The 16,889-nt window shown below is 33.9% G+C and overlaps 1 protein-coding gene across 6 annotated transcripts in view; it reads left to right on the plus strand.

Annotated features, from left to right (window-relative positions):
• Positions 1-16,889, plus strand: part of IL1RAPL1 (interleukin 1 receptor accessory protein like 1) — a 1,213,847-nt gene that overhangs the window by 112,709 nt on the left and 1,084,249 nt on the right. The window contains exon 2 of one of the 6 annotated variants that reach the window (XM_016159491.2): positions 4,912-4,954. The exons of 4 other annotated variants lie outside the window; for them this stretch is intronic. The gene's annotated coding sequence lies outside the window, so the exon portion shown is untranslated. Of the gene's footprint in view, positions 1-4,827; positions 4,955-16,889 lie in introns of those variants that run through there. One more of the 6 variants, XM_036226768.1, reaches the window with a different exon arrangement.

Consider the following 16,889-nt stretch of genomic DNA (forward strand, 5'->3'; position numbering starts at 1 on the left):
TAATATTAGTTTCAGATAGGTATTTTAATTCACTGTTATAAACACTGGAAAGAAAAAATTAGGAATATTTGCAGAGTGCATTTAAATGAATTAAAAAAAAACTTTGTGATCGTTCTGTTGAGGATAGAACCATATTATGTTTTATCATGGATTTTTTTTTCTCATGTGTAAAATGGGGTCCGAGATGACTCCAAAATTTTAACATTATGTGTATGTTGATATTATGCTCAAGAAATCAATATGGATGAGGGAGAATCAAGGATAATAATTTGATTCTACTTAATACCATGCATTACTTGATTATTAATATCACTACACACAAATGTTCATGCATCTCATTTACTTCAGATGGAAACTGTGATGCTTGAAATTCAAACATATACTTTTTTTGTGATGGTATTCACTCATTCAACCAATATTTTTTGTAGTGCCTTTTATGTGAGGCCATTGTGATAGATTAAAAACCTTAAGGCAAAGGCTTTTATAAAACTCTCTCACAATGAATAGAACCAGAAATTGAAATTTAAACAGTATTTTAAACAAATTTTACCACCTAACAGATAATAAGTGAGGTTTACCTAGTGATACCACGCCTAGGTAAAGTTCAAAGTGCTCTGCAGATGTTAATTAACTCGTCATCCTCATAATGTTCCTGTGAAGTAAATGTTACTTACAGATGAGCAAACCGAGGTGTAGAGGAAATAAACAATTTTCCCAAGCTTGTGAATTGGCAAATGACAAGGTGCGATTTGGACGCAGAGTTCTATAGCCTACATGCTTAAACACTGTTCTGTACTGCTTCTTCACTTAAATATATTTCAGAAACAGAGTGTTCCAATTGTAAACACACATACCTCAATTCCTTGTGAAAACAGTTGTAATGTGACTGAAAGACTTATATCCTCAATTTTATTTTCTGAATTGTCTATAGGACCGATAAGCTTTCTTCTTTCTTTATTTCCTCCAATTCCTTAATAAAGAAAATTATCTTCATTACAGTATGTATGAGACTATGATGATAAATTCCCTGGTACACCAGAAGTAACTATTTTGGTAAATTCAGATAACACCCTACTATTATTGTTGAATATCATTCTATGATGTGTAGAAATGTCCACAAATCAATTTCTGTTTTACTGTTTGAAGGGCCTTTCTTTTCAAAGTAAGCAGAGAGATTATGCTTTCAATAATTTATTAAACCATTCTGAAGTAACAAAGTATATATTATAGAATTAATATCTGAAGTCCTGTACATTCCTTCTGGCAATACCTTTATTTAGAGAAAGAGGGAGAAGAATTTATTCTCTGCGGATAACCATTGCTCACCTACCCACAGACCAATCTGTGGTTCAGAGATGTAGGCTCCTCATTTAGAGAATTCAAACTGTGTTTACAATGAAGACATTTCTAAAATAACTTATTTCTTCAGAAGAAATATTATTACATTTTTTATGAAAGGGAAACTTTATGACTGTTTTATTCCAAGAGATTATGAAAGAGCCTTAGCATCAGTATTCTGTAATATTTGTAGAAAAATATACAGTATCTCCACATCTGTTCCAAAAATATTGTTAATAATGGGTATTTATTGGAACCTTCCTGTGTCAATGCCTTATTTCAGAATACTGTTTAATTCACATAATGAATAAACCATTTTATATATGAAGAAAATGAAATGATAAGAAATTAAGTAGCAAAGTCATTCCAGTCTTCAGGAATAATGCCCTTCCATACTGCATTATATTGATATCCTTGTAGATATTATAGTTATTATAAATATTTGGTTATTTGCTACTTTAAAAATCTTTATCCTTGAATAGGCATTGAGGAAGTTTTCATATTGTCTTTTTAATTTTTAGACATAAAGAGAATTTTACAGCCCAATCTAGCCACCTTATTATTCTAATTTACTCATCTGAAATGTTTTGCATGCTACTATAATGACTATAATTATATCATTTCTAAACTTTAATTTGTGCAAGTGTAAAATGATTGACTTTTATTTTGCATTTAGGAAATAGTATCTCAGACTGACCAAAATTCTTTGAGGAGGTTGTATTTATTATATGTCAGAAATATACAATTTTTGTAATTTCATATATATATATATATTCGTGTGTGTATGTATATATGTGTGTGTATATATATATACATATATATGTATGTATGTGAGTGAGTGTGTGTGTGTATAGTTTTTCCACTGGGAAAAGTTTGGTTCCATTTGGTTCCATTATGATTATGCAATAGCCAAGGGAGTGCCAGTTGAGTACAAATTTAATAGCTTTTCTAGGTAAGATTCCAGATTTAGTGCATGAAGGGGACATAGTAGATCTGTTTGAAGAGTTCATTAATTAGGTTATATATGCTCTTATGAAATATAGAGTAGCATAAAAGCATTCAGAGGAAAGCATAGAAACAACCCAAATTATTTAGGAACCAAAGGGATTGATTTATGATGTATTATTAATGATAAATGGAACTTAATAAATGCTGTGTAACCAGGAAATATGTCTAATGCCAAGATGCTAAGGAAATGGCCAAGTTCAAAGAAGTTTTATCTAATAATTAATGAAGATTGGAAACACTTAAACATTTTAGATATGGTTGCCCACTTAAAGAAATAGAAAATTACCTAAAAATGGAAAGCTAGTTAAGTTCATCTGAATTTTAGAAGATGCCTTATTTTCTAGGTTAGATTCTAAGAATGAAAATAAATCCATGTAAAGATATATTATAATGGTCCTTGAAATAGTAATTCAAAATGAAACTTTCATAATGTTATGTCGAAGATCATTAAAATCATAAATACAATGAATGTGATAGGTTTTGTGATTCATTTCACTTTTATTAAGTGTGATACTGCTTTTCTTCTTAAGTTTTGGTAACATATAACCAGAAATAATATTCAGAATATTTTCCGGGTGGTATGGATTGACCTGACCAATCAGAATAAAGAACCAGATGGCCTATCAGATGTGTACAAGCTCTGTGTACAGCATAACCAGATAAACCAGAGCAGTGAGGGACCAGCTTTCTGCACAATTTTGAACATCTTGAACCCTGGACTCAGAAAAAAATGCACCAAGCTTAAGTTCCTGTGTATAAAAGTACTGAAGGCAAGGTTGATAATCAGTGAGTACATACTGGCAGGGTCCTATCGATGTTAATACTGGTGTCGGTTTGGATAAGTCAGTGCTCATATAATAGCAGTTTAAACGAATTGAAATATTGCCTCTTTATGAAGAATTGCTTACCTGGGTCTTTCTGAAGATGAAAAAAAAATATTTTCTGAATAATATTAGAACCCATACTTTGTAATAAGAACTACATATGTGTTTATAAAGGATATATTATAGATTGTGTTCCCCAGGGAGCAAACTCTAAGTTGGAGTTTATCATTTAGGATGCTCATTAGACAGTGTTTTGGGGATCAAAACTGATGGGAAGGAGGGGAAGAAAGCAGCAGTGGAGAGAGGGAAATGATGAGATAGGTTAAAAGGCCCTAAGACTACCTCTGCCAACCCCACAGGGGGCTCTAGAGCTAGAATGACCCTTCAGGTTTTTCCTGTGTGGTGGCAAGATGACCAGTCCTTTGTATTCTGGATTGATCAGTTATTGGATACAGACCACCCTCAGGAGGCAGCTCTCCGAAGCTGAGGTAAACTCTGCAGGAGCTGACAGCTGGAGCTGGTGCTGACAGTGCTCCAGGCTGCCGAGGCCTCAAGTCCTTAGTGAAGGGAGATTTGGACTGCTCACTATTGTGTCCACCACAGAGTAGAATAGCTTCTTTCTCCAAATCTTCCTTCGTTAAGGACATGCGATGAACTTTAATCAATTCTCTCTTATCTGACCCTTCCATATCCATGACCTTGTTTAAAATCACATTCTTTGATCAGTTGATATCCTTCTTGAGTGGAGTGTTTGTTGGGCATGGTGGTAGAAGCCTTCTTACTCAGCAGACAGAGAATTGCTTTCCTCGGGAATATTAATCCTTCAACAGAATTTCTTGGGAAGGAATTGGAGTTTTCGAAGCTACCTTGACTCTATTTTATAGATTTTATTTTGCCTCTTTGCCACATCCCCTTCTAAGACTTGGATTGCTGTAAACTCATGTTTACTTGTATGTCTTTCAAATATTTATTGACCTCTAAAAATGTGATGCACAGTGTGGCATGCACATATGAATTAAATGTAGTCCCCTTCTCTTGAGGAGCTTTCATGCTAGCCAGGGAGATAGGCAAAGGGAAACTTTTTATATAATAGGTGAGAGTAAAAACAATATAGAAGATCAGAAGAAAGGATGATTGAAGAGGGAAGTAGTGTGGATAAAAGTAAGCAGAAGGTAACAAGAGTTTTTGTTACTATTTTTTTCGTTTTGCATCAGTAATCTCTAGCTTATTATAGATTTGTCCTAGGTTCAAATGGCCCTAACAAAGGTATGTTTAAGTCCTCCATTAGTCAATGCTGCTTTCAAAAGCCTGCTGGAGGGTAAAGAAACTCTCCAACTTTGATAGCTGATATCTGATTTTGATATTGGATATATGACTGCCTTGTAAAGAACAAGGATATGACAGGCCTAATTATTTAATCTGGGTGTAGCACAGTGCCTGGCACCTTATAGAGTTTAATCAATAATAGCTAAATTAATCAGTGAATGAATTATAGCAAGTTTATAAGACATGCATCTTGTTACTGGTACACTTTCCATTTTCTTATTAACTTTATAAAAGAATGAGGAAAACACACAAATTAGTGACTTCCCTGTGAACCCTTTCTTCCCCTCTTACCTTCTTTCCTCTCTTCCTCTTTCCCTGTCTTCCCTCTTTTCTTCCTGCTTCCTCTCTTCTTTCCTTTCTTCTTTTCCTCTTCCCCTTTCTTTTATTTCTTTTTTTCTTTCTTTCTTTTTTATAGGCAGTGGAATCATTTCTTCAGAGAAAGCCTTTACCAGATCACAGTAAGTTTCACAGATAAGAGGGGGATATAATCTAGTTAAAATATGGTTTGGAAGCCTCTAACTCAGTTCTCTCTCCATTCCAAGAGGCAATTCCAGTGTTCAGTAGGTCACAGTTTGCAAACCACTGAGATAAGACATTCAAGTAATTGGAAAGCATCACTTTTCAAATAAAAATGGCAACACTAGCAGCGGAGTTATTTGTGCGTAAGTAGGGCTTGCAAGCCATGGTTTGAAATATTTGTTCTTCAGCTGATATATGAAAGTCTAAATTTGGCACATGAATGGTCGTTTTAAGTTGAGATTACATAATGTGCAAGAGGATGGGTTTGAAAGTCAAACGTGAAAGTCAACTACTGACTGCAGTAGTAGACCATCTTAGCACTTTATATTTTCAACGGTTGTCGAGTAAATTTAGTCTAAAAGTTTATGGAATATAATTTAAAAAAATATATTTTGAAAAGAAAAGTGGAAAAGTTAAATTTAAAATAAAGACCTGTATTTCTGTGAGAATAAAATCTTACTCATTTAAAAATAGATTAATTTTAAATATATATGCTTTAGTGTGGTACTTCAATACAGGTCAGATCCAGTGGCAGACTTTTATTCATAGGCATTATTTCATTTAATTTAATATTTCTCTTAAAAAAAAACTACACAGTCATGACTTGAAATTGTTTCATGATAGCTTCTATTAAGTGATTTTCCTATTTTTTTCCAATTATGATTTTTAAAAATTGTCTTTATATTTGTTGCATATGTAAAGCTAGTAAAACACTGCTGTTTTGGAAAGCTCATCCATTTGAGAACTTTAAGATTGCAGCATAATAATGACAATTTTTATCATCGGAAATTCCTCTGCCTTACTTAATCAGCACATATTGGCCTCAATAATTTAGATGACCGGAAGTTTCAGTTCTTGAACATAGGTGTCTCTTACATATACAGCATTGTGTATAGTTAGGAAGTGCTCTAAACCTTTTTATTTTTAAATTATAATTTCTTTCCCTTTTCATTACTGGGCATGTAACTGTTATATGTTCAAAGAAGTACTTCAGAATAGTGACTATTTAAATAGATTTTTGGCTATATTTTCTACAATATTATCTCACATAGACTAAATATATTTATTTGAGAGGTATGTCTTGTTGACAAAACTACCATATAAGTAAAATGAACAAAGAAAAAACTAATGATATTTTCCAATTTCTTGGATAATGGATTATATGTGTTGAACTGTGAGGTGTGATGTTTATGTTAAGGAAATGTTAAGTCATGCCATAATTTTCATTTTTTTTTACATCCATGCATTAACTTGAGTAAGATCCTAAGATTTATTTATAGATTTCGATTCGGAGACATTTCCTTTCTGTGAAATCTCAGGCCTGATGTTTTAGCGTATATGTGTATATATAGACTTTGAAACCATGTTCATTCAATGCCTAAGACCGATGGCTTTAATGAATGCCTAACGACTTACTTAAACCAAACAAATAATTAGTCTCAATTACAGAAGTGTAAATTTGACTCTAATTAATGAACGTGCTGGGCTTTACACATTGGTTTAAGTATAATTGATCTTAGGGCCACAGAGATCAATTTAAGGGTTGGCAAAATGACAACAAAAAGGAAGTGACTCAGATGTAAGAATGCTCACTAGAAAGATTAATTGGTGTATTAGTGATAAACTAGTAGGTGGCTGATGTAGTAATGATATCCCCATATTAAGAGGTCTCAAAATAGGATCACCAACTTTAAAGCGTTTAATTGTATATAATTACTGTGTCAGATATACTCTTTTAAAAGAATATTTGTCACATTCTTTTGTCCTCCATTTAATTTTAGTTTTTTTGTTTCATAATTAAAAACAGGAAAACCTCCTAGAGGAAGCATACAACTGTTTATACTTTATGCTTTGAAATATTCTTAACCACGTTGGTAGGCCTGGTTGTAGAAAATCAAGTGACAGTATTAAAAAGACAAGGACTGACTAGTAGCTAGTATTTCTCCATTTTCTCTGCCATCAGTGAAGTCTGCTTTTGTTGCCATGTTAACTTCTTCCTTTGATGGTAAAATCTGGAGGGGAAGAAAAGGAGAAAGGCACTTCTATTATGCTGTTAACATTTCTTCTCCTTCGAAGAGCTTCTAATACTCTGAACGATGGGTTAAAAATTGAGATGATGTGATGAAGCTGAATGGTGAGAAAAGCCAAAGTGATGGCATATTCATGTCATATCAGTGTGTGAAGAGTTGCCAGCTGAGGAAGAGACAGGTGAAGTCCTAGATCAAGAGAGTGTGAGGTAGTTGCTAAGTGGGGAGTTACAGAACTGAGAATACTACAGAGCCTTTGTCCTTCCAAATGTCCGCTGCCTATATTTTTCCCCTCCTCTTCCCCCTACCTCCTAACCCCAGACAACTCTTGTAATAAAAAGATTTTTCAAGAAACATGTCAAAGAAAATAGAACTTTTCAAGAAAGATGTCAAAGAAAATTGTTGAATGAGGCACAGGGGCAGCATGAGACCAGAGTGGAGGAAGGTGATAAAGGCGCTATTTAGAAGTTAAACCCGGAAAACTGGGGCAAGAATCAAAGCAATGCTACAGGGAGGGATGAGGGCCCTGAAGATAATCATAAGGAGCTGCAGTCTGAGGCAGGAAAAAAGGCTAGGCTGGTTAAGAGGTTTAAGGCAGAGGATGACCTACTTAGAAAAAGATCTTTTCAATAGCCAGACTTTGGAGTAGAGGGGAAAAAGCTCAGGAGGCCCAAGAGTAGGCTATGTTTGTCTGACTGAAATTTGTTCTGAATAAACAAGAAATTGTAATTATACCAAATTATGAGAAGATCATTAAATTAAGTAGTCATGTGTAAGAACATTTTCTCTTTAGAGGGTTTTTTTTTTCTTTAAACCAAGTTTTATTTTTAGGAGAGTTCTTCATATATCAAATATTAATTTGTGTTGCTTTGTGTGTAGTACAACCTCATTTAGACTACTTTGGGAAGAATATTCTAAATCTATGAATATTATGAAAGGGACAGAATTTTACTTCTTGTAAAGATATAATAAAGAGGCTCAAGTTAACCTTTTATACTGTGTGAACTCCTTTGCATATTTCTTAGAGGACTTTTCAACCCATTTCCCGTTTGCCCTGAGAATACTCACCAGCTGTGCTTGTGGCTGGAATGCTTACCCTCAGATAACTCGCAGATTACAGTCCTAACCTTACTCCCAAAGTTTGCTATGAAATATCTCGCTTTTATAATTATTTTTGCATCACTCTAGTGTATCAACAGTCTTTGGAAAAAAAAACGACATCGTTCTGTTTATAGCATTCTGTTTTTAGTAGTTCAATCACTGAAAATGTAAAATCCTAGAGAATGTAGCATTCCTACGTGTGATGTTAAATGAATGCTGGTAGTGAGCCGCATTGTTTTTTCTAATTGGGAAAAATGTTGATAGATGAGTATAATGTATATCAAAATGGTTTTATAAACACCCATTTTATTAATTCAGGCAATTAGAATAATTTGATATCTCCAGTAGTTGAAATGTCCTTTCTGACACTTCATTTGTGTTCTTTGTTTCGTGGTACAGCAGCAGGATGGTATAGTTTTGAACACATAAATTCTGGAACCAAATCAGTTGGACTGAATCCTGGCTCAGCCATTTTCTACCTGTGAGAGGACAGTGGGCCTAACCACGCATATCATACTGCCCTTACCTATAAAATGGGCTAACATAAAGTGGTTGTAATAAGTTATTATACACACACATGCATATACATACTCACATATACACATATATGCTTAGGACAATACCAGAAATAGAGAAACTACTTATTAAATATTTATTATTAGCATTCCTAACAATGTTTTTGTTTACTAGCAATACTCCTAATAATAGTAATATTAATAATTCAATTCTAATCTTAGTAATGATCTTAATAATATTTTTGCATACCATCCCTCAGTTCCTTCTACTTCTTTTCTCTCCTTTGAAGTAAAACAGGAGTTGCCTATGTTTGCTCTACTCCCCTTTTCTTTAACCTAATCCAATCTGTTTTGCAGAACAACATACAAACTAAACTGTTCTTGCCATCGACTACAGTGATTCACATTGCTAAATCCAATCCAGTTCTTAGCTTTTATTTTACCTTGGCCTATTGGCAACAGTTGATTACCCACTTCTTTGATATGTTGTCCTCACTTGTCTTTCAGAAACCATGGTTTCTTTCCAAACTCATTGGCTGCTCCTTTTCAGTATTCTTTGCTGATTTTGTCTCTTCTTGTAGTTTTCTTAATGATGGAAGAAGCCAGACTCACTCCTTGGTCCTCTTCTCAACTCACTTCCTCATTTCACCCAGAACTATGGTTTTAAATTTTGTATTATTGCTGACATATGGATAATTGATATCTCCGTTTCCACCTCTGCCAAATTCCAGGCTCATACATCTAATTTCATAGTATTCTCACTTGGAGGACTAATAGACACTTGAAATTTAAAATGTCCAGAAGCTGTACAGCTGGTATCCTCTTCAAAGTTGGTTTCACCCAGTTACTTAGGACAAATGCAGACTCATCCTTCATTCCTCTCATTCAGCCATGCTCCACATCGAGCAGTCCTCTTATTCTGGCTTGACTGTCACAGTAGATCCAGATGGTGACTACTACTTACTACCTCCACTGTTTTCACCCCACTCTAAACCACTGTCATTTCTCTCCTGGATTACTATAGTGATATATGGTGTGCTCACTTCTATTCTTCTATCCTTCTGATCTATTCTCAACACAGAAGCCAAATGTCAGTAAAATTATGTCAGTCCTCTCCTTGAAATCCTACAGTGGGTTCCTGATGTACTCAGAGTAAAAGCCAAAGTCTTTATAATAGCTTATGTGGCCTTGTATGAACTGCCTCCCCACACAATTGTTTTTCGTATGTTATCTCATACTACTTTCTTCATCATTTGTGCTACTATAGCCATGATGCCTCCTTACTATTCCTAAAACATACTGGGCACATTCCCACGTTTTGCACTTAACCGTTCCCTCTGCTTAAAACGATTTTTCCCATATACTTTCTATAATCCCTTTACCTTCTTCAGGTCTCTGTTCAAATATCCTCTTTTTGATGTGGTTCACCCTCTAGTTTTAAGCTGTAACCCTTCAGCCCTCCACTCTTACCTCTGGCACTTCCAATTTCCCCTACTCTGCTTTAGGGTTTAATATGTCTTTCATCATCATATGCAGTTTACTTATTATATATTTTTTATCTGTCTTCTCCCACTAGAGGGAGAAGTAAGCTCCATAAGGGAAGAGAACATTTTAAATTTACTGGTTAGATTAGTATCTGTCATCTGGTAGGCATGTAATAAATATATGTTGGATGACTGAGTAAATGAGTATTCTGTTGGTTTTTCTTCTCTCCTACAAATATGTGGAAGAGGGATTTCCATAAATGCAGACACTATGCAAGAATAGACATGCTATAATAGTGAACATCATCTACTACTTTCATTTGCTAGTTTAATAGGCATAGCTCAACATGAAATTTACTGAGCATTGAGTGCTGTTCTCCTTATCTGGAATGGCTTCTCTTAATCTCATTAATATTGCCTCTCCATCAAGCTCTGCACCACCTATAAAGTATTCCTTCTCCATTCTTGCCACAGTGATTTTCAGTTCCTCAGAACTGGTGTAACACTTATGTCTTCTACTATACAATTTAGCCATCCTTTTTATATTTTATATTAAGTCTCATTGTTTCATATGGATAAATTCTCCTGAACTAGCTTGCTAAGTCTTGAAGGGCAAAAATCATAATTATCATCATTTCTGGCAAAACAGTGTAAGTATTCATACTTCAATCTATTTGTCAGAGTATTTTTACTTAGACATAATTTTTCAGGCAGATTCCTCAGAGTCTTTGTGAGTAAATTGCCTTAAGAGACAAAACAAACTGAACTAAACAGTCTCACAAACAAAATATAATACATAATAAGAAACTATCCCAAAAGGAATTTTGTAGAATTAATGATTTAAAGACATTTCATGTCTTCTTCTGTATGGGTAAGTGATGTGGATTATCAAGTATTTTTTTTATGTATTCAATGAATATTAACCATTGGTTATCCATAGACTAATATGCCATTTTATGCTTTTAAAAGAAATTTAAGGCATTATAAGACAAGAAAACATTAATTCATTTGCTGAATCAAATGATCAAACTGGAAGGAAGTGATGGCCAATTAGAATGTATATAATCCTTGTTCATTTAAATGGTGGCTTATAGAGGAGATTCATGAAAAAGTTTGTCTCCTCACGCTCTTCTACTTATCTCTTAATTTACATAGTTCATTTCCTACAAGTGCATGGAACACATGAACATTAAACATTAAAATGGCTTAGTTTATGTCCCAAACTTACGAAACTAAATAAAGTCTGTACTAATGGTGGACCTTTAACTTTCCCCTTTGTCCTTAATGACCATCACTATTCAGTATCCCAGGAGTGCAGACATTCTCTGGAGGAAGAAAAGACAAAACATGCTTGACATGTCAACACTCGCTGAGGTCAGGTTATATTTTGTTTCCTAGATTAGAGAGAAAATTTTGAATATATTATTTTTTCAATACATTTCCCTTTGGGAATGAGTTTTGCATGGATGTTACCTTGTAATATACAATCATCAGAGAATTTTCTTAATTCTTCTTTTAACAGTGTCATGGATTCTTCCATCCCATTTACTTCTTGGAATAGTATGAAGAATGAGTTTTATGAAACATTTAATAAAAGAGACCGGGGTGTTTAGAGAAATAGATGTGATATGGAGGGGTCGCTGAGCCCTGGGTTTTTCTGATGTCTTTTCATCTCAGTATTAAGAGAGCAAAAAAGTTAAAGAGTAATAATGCATGAATTCAACTGATTATTCACAGGAAGGATTGTATCACAATATTTTTTTAACTTTAACATTTTGTTTTAAAATAGAGATTTTTAGATAAGATATGTGATTTCTTCTTGAGAATTTTTTTTTTGTTCTTAGAGATCAAACAAATATGTAATAGTGACACTTGGATGTACAACTCCTTCATTACAAAACAGCTAATTTAAAAATATACATAATGCCTCCTGTATACCAGGTGTTCTGCTAGTCACTGATTATATATATTGAATGAGGCAGACTATGTCCCAGTTTTCATATAGTTCACAATCAAATGGAAGAGTAAGAATTTTTTAAGCCAAAATGCAAAGGAAAGAAGGAAGGAAAGAGGCATGTAGGCCAAGTAAAAGGAAAAGAAAAAGGAAAGGAAAAAAATGTATTTAGTAATTGAGAAAGTAGAAGTAAACAGTACTGCGAATAACATTTTAGAGCCAGGAAATTATTACTTATTTCTATTATATGTTTCTAGATATTTAACTCTTCCAAATACCCAAACTTATAAAATCTTAGAACATCATCAAAAACTAGATTATGGGATCCAGAATGTCTTAGAAGACATAAAAATTTGGCCCCCAAACCTCAGTTTCAGAAATGTAGTCCATGTTAACATTATTTTACTTTTTTGACTAATATTTTTCTTAAGTACCTATTGTGGGCCAGGCACTCTTTTGGGGATAAAGCAGAGAACAAAACAAAGCCCTGACCTCATGGATCTTACTTAAAGAAGTAAGTATGTAGTAGATTAGTGGATGATCAGTGCTATGTTCAAAAAATAATAATAATTATAAAAGAAGTAAAGAGAGTAATAAAAGCGTATCTGGGTAGGATTGTTGATTGTTGCAATTCCTTGGAGTGGCTACAGAAGATCTCTCTGGGAAGAAATCATATTTTATGCCTACAAGTAATTATCTAAACATACTTCACAAACTTTGAAGTCTATGCAAATATTTTTGATGGGTAAGTAGACTCTAGTAAAACAATTTGCCAAGAGATTCCCTGTCTCATTTTGTTGAATGGTGGAAAGCAAAATGAAGATATGTAATTTGTGATACAAAGTAGAATGCAGTCAAACCTAATCTTACTTGAGTTCTTCACTTCAACTTAGCAAATAGGTTCTTTCTTTTTTGCTCTGCTTTATAAGTATTCTGTATGCTTTAGCTTTCCTGTCAGCACAAAGAAAAATAATTTCGTGACACAGTTCTTGAATAAACAAAGAATTTTTGGTCCAGGTGGCTGTTTTATAGTCTCTCTTTAGTTAAAGCTGATTCTTTCTTCTCGAGAGACTCATAGTTTTGAATTCCTATTTTTCCTTCTTACATGGGGGATTTGTATTCTTTGTTTCCAAAATGGGGGTACTCTGAGACTATCTGATTAGAATATTCAGATTGAAATGAAATTGGTGTGTGTGAATAGTTAGGTTGGAGAATAGTAATGGAACATTTCAGTTCTCTACATAGACTGGCAGAATACCTCATTTGGACATGATCTGAAAATAAGATTTTGCAAAATGCAAAGCTATGCTTGTGAGAAGATGGTAGGCAACAATTTTTAAATCCTACAATGGTATCCTTCTTACCTTCATTGTTGTGGATTTCTCCTTTTCAAATCACTAAGCACATAATCTTTAAAATGATTTTAAAAAGTATCATTTTCACAATATTGCAGAAAACATTTGTGTCTGCAATGCCCATACAGATGTCAGCATAAAGCTAAGCCCTATTTCTTACCAATTGCAAGACCTAAAACAAGTGACTTAGTTATTGAACTTTAGTTTACTTATCTGTGAATAATGGAATCTGTCTCCTGCAGTTGAGTTGAGAATGAACAAGTCTGTGATTGGCATAGTGCCTGGGTTAGAGAAATGTTCCAACTGTACCTCTACCACCCACTCTTGCCTCATTTTACAAATTTCAGTGTCATATCACTGATGGAATAATATACAAACACAATTTATTTTGGGATTCTAGATACTCCAGCAGTTTTTTAGTCTTTTCTGTCTCTGATTCTTTTCCTGCTCAAACCTTTTATTTTATCTTATTTATCTACTTTTCTGAAATCCCTACACCTATTTATTTGCTCTCATGGTTAACTACAATATCTTGCTTTATAATTTTATGAATCTTATCAATTCTTCAAGTCTCATATTTCCTGTCATTTTTCAATAAATGAAAACTTTTTAAAAAAATTATTAACTCCTTTGAAGTGACATTAGTTGATAAAATTATACAGGTTTCAAGTGTACAATTCAATAACTAATACATCATCTCTGTATTGCATTGTGTGTTCACCATCCAAAGTCAAATCTTTTTTCACTATATATTTGACCTCCTTTACTCTTATCTACCTCCCACTCACCCCCCTTTCCCTCTGGTAGCCACTAAAATAGTCTATGTCTATGAGATTTTGTATATTGCTTTCAGTTTTATATCCCATGTATGAGTTAAATTGTGGCTCTTGACTTTTTCTGACATTTTGCTTAGCATGATAATCTCTAGAATCATCTATGTTGTCGCAAATGGCAATATGTCATCTTTTCTTATGGCTCAGTATTCCATTGTATATATGTAACACATCTTATTTATTCAGTCATTTAGGAAAGGACACTTTGGTCATTTCCATATCTTGGGCACCATGAATAATGCAATGGACATAGGGGCACATATGTCTTTACGAATAAATGTTTTCAAACTCAAAAGAGAAATTGCTGTGTCATATGGTTATTCTTAATTTTTTGAGGAACCTCCATACTCTATTCCATAGTGGCTGCACCAATTTACATTCCCACCAGCAGTGTATGAGGGTTGCTTTTTCCCCACAACCACTCCAACTCTTGTTATTACTTGTTCTGTTGATTATAGCTATTCTAACAGGTGTGAGATGGTATCTCATTGCAGTTTAGATTTGCATTTCCCTAATAGCTAGCGATGTTGAGCACCTTTTCATATTTTTGTTGGCCATTTATAAGTCTTCTTGGGAAAAGTGTCTGTTCAGGTCCTCTCTTCATTTTTTAATCGGATTGTTTTTTTATTGTTAAGTTCTATGAGTTCTTTGCATATTTGGATATTAGGCCCTTATCTGAGGCATTGTTTGCAAATATCTTCTTTGGGTGATTGCCTCTTTGTCTTGTTGATGGTTTCTTTTGCTATGCAGAATCTTTTTAGTTCATATAGTCCCATTCATTTATTTTTGTTTTTACTTCCCTTGCCTTTGAGGTCAAATTCATAAAAATCTCTAGAACCAAGGTCTATAAGTTTAATACCTATGTTTTCTTCTATGTATTTTATTGTTTTGGGTCATATATTTAGGCCTTTGATTCATTTTGAATTAATTTTTGTGTATAATGCCAAATAGCAGTCTAGTTTTATTCTTTTGCATGTAACTTTCCAGTTTTCCCAGCACCATTTATCAAAGCAGCTTTTTTTTTTTCTCCGTTGTATACTTTTGGCTCCTTCGTTGAAAAGTAATTGCTTTTCTATATGTGGTTTAATTTCTGGGCTCTGAAATCTGTTCCATTGGTCTGTGTGTCTACTTTTCTGCCAACGCCATGTTGTTTTGATTATTGTCACTTTGTGGTATAATTTGAAGTCAGGGAGTGTGATACCTATGGCTTTGTTCTTTTTTATCAGGATTGCTTTGACTATTTGGGCTATTTTATGGTTCCATACAAATCTGATGATTTTTTTTGTTCTATTGGTTTAAAAAATGAAATTGTAATGGGGATTACATTAAATCTGTATATTGCTTTGGGCAATAAGGCCATTTTAACTACGTTGATTCTTCCAACCATGAATATGGAATATCTTTCCATATCTTTGTGTCTTTTTCAATTTATTTTAATAACGTCTTGTAGTTTTCAGTTTATAGGTTCACGTGCTTTGTTAAGTTTATTCCTAGGTGTCTGTTTTTTTGCAATTGCAAAGGAAAACTTGATTACTTTCAACACAAACTATTTTTAGATATCAACCATTTTTTTAGATTCTTATCAACCTCCTCCCCTTTTCTATCTGTCTTTTTGTCATTTATTTATTCACTCATTTCAGGTTTCCTTTCAAAGTGCATATCTTATCTTTATACTATAAATTCCTGAAAGGTGAAATGAGTTTACATTGTCTTCTATACCTGTGACAGACAGGAGTGAATTCAGTAGTAGTTAATAGTCTCTGTGCTGCCCATTGGGAAAAAAAAGAAGCTACCTATGTTTAATGTTCCAGGCTCTAATTAAGAACTTTACCTAGATTAACTAATTTAATGTGCATGACAGTCCTATAAGATGTAGAAATTAAGGCTCAGAGATTTTTGGTAACTTCCTCGAGGTCACACAGATAGTAAATTGTATAAGCAGTATATGACCCCAAGAATATTCACATCGGAGTCTATGCTCTTAACCACTAAGCTACTCTGATGCTTATGCAGCTTATGATACTGGGTCCTATTTAAAACAGGTAGACTCATGTGTTTCTGTGCTAAAATGGTAATAACAATTACTATAAATTCATTTAATAAGGATTCATAGGCACTCTTCTAGGCCCTGCGAATGAAATGATGAACACAACAGGAAAAAAAAATCTTAATGTGAAGCTAGTTGGAGAGAGTCAGTGAGCAAATAAATAAATCAGAAAACATGAGATACCGATCAGTGCTATAAGAAAAGAAACCATGCTTTGGATTGGATTGACTTGAGTTTATACTTTGGTTTGGGTGGTAAGGAAAGACCTTTTGGATAAGTTACGGTTTAGCTGAGACTTTTGTATTAGAAAATAACTCTAGTTAGTTTAAGCAAAAGGCAACTTAATAAAAGTCAATTAGATGGCTCACAGCATTGCTAGGAGTGCCAGAAAATTAAGCCTAGATATTTCACAGTAAAGATCAGCGCTCCAAGTACCAAATTCCTGAAGGAGGGTGGGGGCCACCCAGGCACATCAAGAAATCACTTGGCACTAATGTTTGGAGTTCCCCACTAACCTCACCTTCCTGAGCTGTTTGAACTGGATTATAAGAGCGGTTG

Source organism: Rousettus aegyptiacus, unplaced genomic scaffold, assembly GCF_014176215.1.
Source record: "Rousettus aegyptiacus isolate mRouAeg1 unplaced genomic scaffold, mRouAeg1.p scaffold_m13_p_9, whole genome shotgun sequence".
Classification (NCBI taxonomy): Eukaryota; Metazoa; Chordata; class Mammalia; order Chiroptera; family Pteropodidae; genus Rousettus; species Rousettus aegyptiacus.